Source organism: Salmo trutta, unplaced genomic scaffold (genome assembly GCF_901001165.1).
Source record: "Salmo trutta unplaced genomic scaffold, fSalTru1.1, whole genome shotgun sequence".
Taxonomy (NCBI): Eukaryota; Metazoa; Chordata; class Actinopteri; order Salmoniformes; family Salmonidae; genus Salmo; species Salmo trutta.
In genome coordinates, this window is record NW_021822682.1 from 215,657 (window position 1) to 225,345 (window position 9,689).

Below are 9,689 nucleotides of genomic sequence, written 5' to 3' on the forward strand. Positions count from 1 at the left end.
TGTTCTCTCCGCTCTCTCTCTCTCTCTGCTCTTTCTCTGCTCTCTCTCTCTCTCAATTCAATTAAATTCGCTTTTTGGCATGACGTAACAATGTACATATTGACAAAGCTTATTTTTGGATATTTACAATATAAAAAATAACTAAAATGAGAATCAAAATTGTCTCTCTCTCTCTCTCTCTGCTTTCTCTGCTCTCTCTCTCTCTGCTCTCTCTCTCTCTGCTCTCTCTCTGCTCTCTCTGCTCTTTGCTCTCTCTGCTCTCTCTCTCTGCTCTCTCTCTGCTCTCTATGCTCTCTCGCTCTCTCTTCTTGTTGTGGAATATTGCCTCAAAATATAACACTCTTACAAGAACTTTGTGAATTGAATATAGGCTTTAATACAAAGCAGCAAAGCCGAAGTGGTCCGCGGAACATCTAACATCTCTGAGCATCGGCTCTGCTTTTATCCACATACAGCGTATGGGTACATCCCCTATGTTAATGCAATTACTCCCCTTAGTCCTTCAGCCACCATTATCTTCCAACCCGAGTTTCTTGCTTGCTTACGCCTGATAACGCACACATCTGTCCCGGTTTTGGATCATAATGGTTGCAGAACCCCATCAAGGTATACTTTAGGATCTGATTCACAGGCCCTTTTAGCTCTAGTTTTATCATGTTCCTCCTTCGGTACTTTTATAATGGTAACCTGTTGTATTGCTCTGACTAGAGCACATAGACCAGTCCATCCTTCAGGTAGGACATTCAAAAGTTTGTTTATCCCACACATCCTGAAACTATCAGCTATACCTTTTTCCTGATTCTTTACCATTTCAAGAGATAACGCTACTTGAGTTATATTACCACATTTACCTTTGTGATTCACAATCATTCCTTTATCATCAAATTTACCAACTCCTGCAGTTTCTAACACCCAAATAATTTAACAATTAACTGTAGTGTTTCTCACATCTATCCCATTATCTCCATAGCTGTAGAAACATTCATATCTACTTTTTACCATAGTAAACCTATCATTATGAGGACCATCTAATTCAGTTCTCATGTCATATGTTGAACATTCATGTTCTCCCAACATATTTGTTTAATTCACTTCTACCTTTAGTGCTACCTAATGCCAACCTGCATTCTATGTTACACAGAGGAATGTAGTATTTTCTCTGAATACATTGAACATTTTCCACCTAACACATTCTTCAAAAGATGCAAATTCAGGTACTATTAAAATATCAGACAAATGTGATTTGCTACACAAAATGCAATTGTCCATCCTATGTTTAGCTGTTGTGTACTGAGCCCACTTATACACGCCATTTGTTATTGCTTTTCTACATTTTTTATCAATGTTTGATTCTTGGGTAGTTTCTTCATTGTAGCTACCCCAGTTGGTAACAGATGTCCAGAGTTTCTGCATCAACCCACTTTCTTATGGTTTTTCTATTGACTTAGTTGGTGTACTCTAGTGGGAGGTAATTTTACAATTTCTTCTAGGTTCATTGTTGCTGTCAAGGCCATTCTACCATTCTTCATCTATCCTGTTTCACTGTCTGTGAGACCATGTGAGGACAGAGAAGTTGATGGTAAGAAAGTCTCCTTTCCATTCTCCTGTCGTTGTTTCTCCGTCCCCTTGAACAACACCTCTATCAGGGGTATCTGCCAGAGTAGGTATGTCATCAGGAGCAACAGGCATGTCACTCCTCCCCATCCCTGGACTCTCTGGATATTCAGGAGAGAGTGTCTGTTGGCTGTTGAAAGTTGCTCCTCGATACACCTCCTCTTCGGCTCCTGCCTGTCTCCTGCCTGTCTCCTGCCTGGCTCCTGCCTGGCTCCTGCCTGGCTCCTGCCTGTCTCCTGCCTGGCTCCTGCCTGGCTCCTGCCTGTCTCCTGCCTGGCTCCTGCCTGGCTCCTGCCTGGCTCCTGCCTGTCTCCTGCCTGGCTCCTGCCTGGCTCCTGCCTGTCTCCTGCCTGTCTCCTGCCTGGCTCCTGCCTGTCTCCTGCCTGGCTCCTGCCTGGCTCCTGCCTGGCTCCTTGATTTCCTCTGCTCCTGCCTGGCTCCTGCCTGGCTCCTGCCTGTCTCCTGCCTGGCTCCTGCATGGCTCCTGCCTGGCTCCTGCCTGGCTCCTGCCTGGCTCCTGCCTGGCCTGGTGGTTGTCCCCTCCTTTCCGACGGACTTTGGTACAGTGGTTTAGATGCTACCACGTGTTGCTTCCTTTCACCTGGACAGCAGTTAACATTGTCGAGCCACCTTGTAGGGACCCTCCCTCCTTGGCTCATTCCTTTCACCTGGATGGTAGTTAATATTGTTCGAGCCACCTTGTAGGGACCCTCCCTCCTTGGCTCATTCCTTTCTTCCGGAACACTCGGACCTGGTCACCTTGGATCACCAGACGTGGAACCTCTGGTCCTGGTTCAGGTTTCTGCCTTCTTTCTGTGAGGCATTCAAACTTAGAGACTTATGGCCTCTGTTCTATGATTTCACCATACCTTATTTCACCTTATTTCCATCACTCATCACACAACAACTAACATTCCAGCGGAAGCTGGCGACCCCTCCTTCTGGTTCCTAAGCATAAGACTTGGAATGTGTAAAACAAAAACACAACAGTATTGACAACGTGATATGTTATGCACAAATATATTCATGAAAACCGAAATCTGAGACCATGACAATTCCCACTCTCTCTTCACCTGAAGAGAGAGTGGGAATTGTCATGGTCTCAGATTCCAGCAGAAAAGTATCCTGGAGGCATAGAGTCACCTGACTCTATGCCTCCAGGATACTTTTCTGCTGGAATCCACAAAAATAAAATCCCTAAAAAGCTTCCTCATGCTTCCACCCAGTCCTCCCCTTTCGGCCCCAGGTTCTGAGAGGTGTTCCCAAATTATGTCATTTTCACTTTGTTTCCCATCTGCTCCATTTCAACTGATAAGTATGTCCCTAATCAACATTATATCTTCTTATCTTCTTAATTCAACACTGTATAGGCTTTCACATTAATGCCTTCAACATGTTGTTCAAAGTACAATTTCACCTGATGCATTAACCAATAGAACAAGTAGCTCCCAAACCCAAGCCATCTGTATGTCTACAGTGGAATCTAGTCTCTCTCTCTCCGCGTCCTCTGTCATGGTGCTTTCAAGCTCACCCATTATTCAGCTGGACCTTACTTCTTGTGAGAATTATGCGCCCACCGAAGAGAGACATGATGATCTTTACCACTGCAGGTGCTGTATGAAGTATACCCCCAGCCTTGTGTACCTTGATGTACACTCAATCTCTAGAATTCAGCCCATGCCCTTGGTTATTTATGGCTTCTTATGTGCTGCTTTTCTCCTGAGGACATACACACTAACACATGGGTTATTTCCTGACAACAGACTTTCTTCTTATACCAAGATCACTACTTTGTAATATGTAAATAACAGCCCTATTTAAACATTGTCTCAAATACCTCTCCTTCTACCACAGATATACTTATACATAATGATAGCCAAATGATGGTCCCTACAGCAACTGCTGTTAGAATAACATGTAATCAGTCAAGTGTCTTCCAGTTGGAAGAATATCCAACCTCTTAAAACTCCAAGTCATAATTTTCTTAACCTTTTACCATAATCTAGGTATGTGTAATTTTTAATTTAGTTAGAATTGTCCCTATATTTTACACAGCCAGCTGTCCTTTCTCTTCTGTGAGTTATCTCCTCTAATAATATACATAGTCTCTAGAAATAACAACCCTACCATACTACCATAATCTTAATTTATGAGCCCCCTCAGATCCCCAATGCAGTCCCAGTTCTTCTAACTTCTAACCCATAACACATAATTTCCTACTTCTAATTTCCTTCCACCGTTCCATACATACCAAAACATTCTCAAATCAATTTTAGTCAATTTATAACATTCCCTCCTCAGGAACAATAAACACACTTATGTTCCTTAAAACAAAAAATAAATTGACCAGACAAGAAAGGAGAAAAATAAATTACAATAACTGCATATTTGTAATAAGTGACCACTACTCATAATGTAACTAAACCCCTACTCATAATGTAACTAAACCCCTACTCATAATGTAACTAAACCTGGGGAAAACGTCCATCCGTTACGTTATATTACCACTACTCATAATGTAACTAAACCTGGGGAAAACGTCCATCCGTTACGTTATATTACCACTACTCATAATGTAACTAAACCTGGGGAAAACGTCCATCCGTTACGTTCTATGCCCAAGTTATGTTGGTCTCCTCCTTCATCCTTGTGTGTTATTGCAAAACAGACTATAAACCTTTTATGCAATTAATTATATCAATACAATTTAACATTACATTTCTAATGACATAATAAAACAAAAGAAACAAAAACCTTTAATCTTCTGTAGGTTCTGTCAACCTCCCTATCTCAGGATTTAGTTTCCAGAGCTTCCCTAGGCCTAGTAAATTTAAACAGTTCTATGTCCAAATCATAACTAAAACTTTTTATAAATTGTCCAACCCAAATTCAGAATAACATATATACATAGATATAGATATAACATATCTATATGCTGTCTGAACAAAGCACATTTGTATATTTACCCAAAGACAATAACCCCATGGAACTGATCATTTTCCCTATGAACACATGATTCAACAACAACATGTTAAATCAAAAATACAATTATTTGATTAACTAGTCAATTCAAGATTACACCTCTTCATAATTTTCATATGGAAATAATAGAATTTCAAAAGTAATTGTACACTCTGAATAGAGACTGGTGTTTCTTAGTCATTTTATATTTAAATCCCACCTGTTCCAGTAATTTCTAGTGAAGTTGATCAGTCTTCACGGGAAATTCTTAGGATTCAGGGCATTTGACACCATTAAATGTTTCCTCTCCCTTCTCTGTCCCTGTCCTTCAGAAACCTTTTGGATATATTTCAAAACATTTCCATCTTCCTGTTGAACCCAGTTTAAAACTGAATTGAAAAGGTCAAATTAAATCCCAGAGGTCCTTTCCAGTTATCATTTTAACCTGTGTCATTAGTTTAGTATAATACAAGACTATTGGTTAACCACTGTAGAACCTTCAAAAAGTTGATGTTGTCTTATCATCTTGTTAGTCAAGACGTAATTCAAACAGATTACAATGTCCAGAATACATAACTTTCCTGCTCAAATTTACTAGTGTAATCTAACTATAAAACCAAACAATAGTAATGCTTATTCATACCTTCATTTCAAACATCGCACTAGTTGCTTGTTTGCTTCCAACCGCAAATTATTTTATTCTTTTTTATTTTTACAATCTCAAGGTTCAATTTACTCATCATATCACATTGTATTGAAACCTTAGTTTTTCAATCAGACTTCAAGCATTTGTAAACTAATCCGTTATTCTGCACTCTGGTATATTCATACTAGTGCTTTTGACATCCCACCAAAATAGCCCAATCCAGATACTTTTACTCCTAAAACAGCCAACTATCACTAACTGCTTTCCCCCGTATCGCAGTCTCCAAGGACATTTCCGACAAAAGAAAATGAAAACCCCTTCTGGAAAAGAAAGTGTACATTTCGTTAGTATTCACAATGTTACCTTTTAATCAGCAAGCCAATAGTATTACTTATATACTGAACATCACAATTATAATTCCACTATCCTTACTCCAATCATTAAATGTTTGTTTCAATCCATCACCATGTTCATAAACTAACCAAAACATTTTAAAAGTTTTAATTTAAATTTGGCAATGCTGACGTTTAATAACCTCTTGGCGTTCCCCTAGGATAGGGGGCGCTAAAGCGATTTTTGAAAAATATTCGTGCCCATTTTAAATGGCCTCCTACTCAAACTCAGAAGCTAGGATATGCATATAATTAATACCTGTGGATAGAAAACACCCTAAAGTTTCTAAAACTGTTTGAATGGTGTCTGTGAGTATAACAGAACTCATATGGCAGTCAAAACCCCGAGACAGATGGAAACAGGAAGTGGAATTCTGAATTGCAAACTCAACTTCATCACGTTGCCTATTAATCACACCGTGAGCTATGGTTCATTGAGCACTTCCTATTGCTTCCACTAGATGTCCCCAGTCTTTACAAAGTGGTTTGAGACTCCTACTGTGAAAACTGACAGAATGACACGCTGTGGAACGTGGTCACACGGAGAGGGCCATCACCATTATGACGCCGGCGCCCCTGGTTACCCTCCCCTTTCGAAATACAATGCAATCGTCCCCCTCGAATCTTATTGGCTCTCTTGTTGAAAAACGCCCTGAAGATTTATGTTATACAACGTTTGACATGTTTGAACGAACCTAAATGGGAAAAAAATGCATTTTCTCGAAATGGCTGTCCCGTGGCCGATGAAGCATTTGGATCAGCCTTCAGACGCGCTAACAAGAACAAGCTCTTGGAACATAAAGGAGTAATATTTTCGAACGAAAATACATTTGTTGTGGACCTGGGATTCCTGGAAGTGCTTTCTGATGAAGACAACCAAAGGTAAGGGATTATTGACAATAGTATACAAGACTAGATGTGATATGCGATTGTTCCAAGATGGCGCTGACCTGTAACGTTAGCCTATTTTTCAGAGTATCGCATCCCCTTTCATCAGTGTGGATGACGGATCACCACCTCAAGCTGAACCTCGGCAAGACGGAGCTGCTCTTCCTCCCGGGGAAGGACTGCCCGTTCCATGATCTCGCCATCACGGTTGACAACTCCATTGTGTCCTCCTCCCAGAGTGCTAAGAACCTTGGCGTGACCCTGGACAACACCCTGTCGTTCTCCACTAACATCAAGGCGGTGACCCGATCCTATAGGTTCATGCTCTACAACATTCGCAGAGTACGACCCTGCCTCACACAGGAAGCGGCGCAGGTCCTAATCCAGGCACTTGTCATCTCCCGTCTGGATTACTGCAACTCGCTGTTGGCTGGGCTCCCTGCCTGTGCCATTAAACCCCTACAACTCATCCAGAACACCGCAGCCCGTCTGGTGTTCAACCTTCCCAAGTTCTCTCACGTCACCCCGCTCCTCCGCTCTCTCCACTGGCTTCCAGTTGAAGCTCGCATCCGCTACAAGACCATGCTGCTTGCCTACGGAGCTGTGAGGGGAACGGCACCTCCGTACCTTCAGGCTCTGATCAGGCCCTACACCCAAACAAGGGCACTGCGTTCATCCACCTCTGGCCTGCTCGCCTCCCTACTTCTGAGGAAGCACAGCTCCCGCTCAGCCCAGTCAAAACTGTTCGCTGCTCTGGCACCCCAATGGTGGAACAAGCTCCCTCACGACGCCAGGACAGCGGAGTCAATCACCACCTTCCGGAGACACCTGAAACCCCACCTCTTTAAGGAATACCTGGGATAGGATAAAGTAATCCTTCTAAGCCCCCCCCCCCCTAAAAGATTTAGATGCACTATTGTAAAGTGGTTGTTCCACTGGATATCATAAGGTGAATGCACCAATTTGTAAGTCGCTCTGGATAAGAGCGTCTGCTAAATGACTTAAATGTAAATGTATGTAAATGGGACATCCCTGTCTTGTGCCCATTTCTAAAGCAATTTCATCAGATAATGATTGTAAGTTGCTTTGGATATAAGTGTCTGTTAAATGGCATATATTATGATAAGTAAAGAAAATAAACCTGGCAAATGTCTCGCAGCTCTCAGAAAAGGAATACATGCTAAACCAGTTATGATTTTAAAAGATAGAAAAGCAGTAATTAGAAACAACAATGTGATTTAATTACAATTTTAAAAGCTTCTATGAACTTTTATATAAATAAGAATAAAACAACAGTTGAATGGATCCTATGCCTTCTTAGACTCAACAACTCTGAAACCACTATCAGCAAGAAAAAATATCTATACCAACAGTACTGCCGGGAATCGGAGTTGAGATTTGTTTCCCTTTTCCTCAAGTGACTGTCTGATCGGAATGATTTCTTTTTTTCTTCAGCCTAGAAGACAGGTCCTGGACGAATCACATGGACTGGACCTTGATCCCCCCCCCCCCGCTCTCAGAATGTTGACTTTGTTCTGATAATTCCACATCTTAAGGGTATTACCAAGGGTATTTAGCGTTTTTCTGCTTAACGCCGGTTCAGTGGCATTGGGCATCTTTGACTATTGTTATCTACATTGCTCCAGATCCTCCGGTGATACAGCCACGCCAAGCTCCTCCAATATCAGCTTGATAATGGAACTGGAAAGGTCTCTTTTTTTTACCTCATTTTCCGGTAGGGACAATATTCTCATGTTTTGTCTCAATCTGTTTTCTAGCTGATCCAGCTCATCTTCTAAAGTTTGCACCTTTGTTTCCAGATGGGGTATTGTGATGTGATTATGGGGTATTGTGATGTCATTATGGGGTATTGTGATGCCAATTTTGTTGTCTTGTTTGTCCACGCACCCACCCTGCACATCTGACAGATTCCACTTTCCTTTCTAACAAATCCACCCTTTTAACAACAGATTGCTACAGTTTGTGTATTTTGGTGTTGTAGCATTGAGAGTATTTTAGCTATGCTTTCCTGGATATCCTTTAGCTGTTTGTTGCTCTCATTTGCATCTCCAAGTTGTTCTTTGTCTTTTTTCCTCTGAGGGAATCCATGGCTTGTTGGGTTCGAGTCTCAGCGTCGCTTTACTCACAGATTGGTTCACTGTTGTATGTAACTGACCTCTCACTCTCCCCCGGTTGCTTGGAGAAAGATTCATCTATCAGTTTTAAAGGCTTCGTTTAAACTATGTTGTCTGGCTTCTACATGTAATCACAGTTTTGATGTTCATGCGCCTCTTTACTGAACCAAGTTTATTTTTAAGGATGAAAGGTTTTAGGATGAAAATTTGTCTCAGGTTGAGGATCTGATTGTGATTTAAAACCTAACAGGAAGACAGTGTTATCAGTTTTGATCTCTCTGTTAAACTAAATACCCTCTTTGTCTTTGGCAGGAGAGAGACCAAACTCAGAGGAACCAGAGGCAGAGGTGTCCAAAACAGCAAGACGACACCACTGCTCCCAGTGTGGAAAAGTTTTTTCCCGTTTAGCATCCCTGAAAAGACATAAAAGAATACATACAGGAGAGAAGCCTACTACTGCTCCCAATGTGGAAAGAGTTTTACCTAGTTAGGAACCCTGAACATACATAAGAGAATACACTCTGGAGCGAAGCCTCACCAATGCACCAAGTGTGGAGAGGGTTTTTCCCATTTAAGGTTCCTAAAAATACACGAAAGAATACATACAGGAGAGAAGCCTTTCCACTGCTCCCACTGTGGAAAGTGTTATATCAAGTTAGGGAACCTAAAAGAGCATGAGAGGAAACACACAGGAGAAAAGCCTTTCCAATTTTCCCAGTGTGGAAAGAGTTTTACCTATTCACGGAACCTAAAAGGGCATGAGAGAATACACACAAGAGAGGAGAGGACTTACTACTACTGCTCTCAGTGTGGAAAGCGTTTTAGTTGGTTAAAGGATCTAAAACGGCATGAGAGAACACACACTGGAGAGACCCCTTACCAATGCTCTCAGTGTGGAAAGGCTTTCTCTCGTTTAGCGTCCCTGAAGATACACAAAAGAATACATACAGGAGAGAAGCCTTACCACTGCTCCCAATGTGGAAGGAGTTTTGCCCAGTTAGGAAGCCTGAAAGGGCATGAGAGAATACACACAAGAGAGGAGAGGACTTACTG

The 9,689-nt window shown here is 41.7% G+C and overlaps 2 long non-coding RNA genes across 2 annotated transcripts; one reads left to right on the forward strand and one right to left on the reverse strand.

Moving 5' to 3' along the window:
- Positions 1 to 246: 246 nt before the first annotated feature.
- Positions 247 to 9,228, forward strand: LOC115183257 (uncharacterized). Its single transcript, XR_003874017.1, has 2 exons — positions 247 to 1,579; positions 8,949 to 9,228. It is a non-coding gene; the product is annotated as an uncharacterized LOC115183257 (long non-coding RNA).
- LOC115183256 (uncharacterized) lies at positions 2,148 to 2,772 on the reverse strand. Its single transcript, XR_003874016.1, has 3 exons — positions 2,758 to 2,772; positions 2,283 to 2,687; positions 2,148 to 2,215 (listed from the first exon to the last, which is right to left on the reverse strand). It is a non-coding gene; the product is annotated as an uncharacterized LOC115183256 (long non-coding RNA).
- Positions 9,229 to 9,689: the final 461 nt, after the last annotated feature.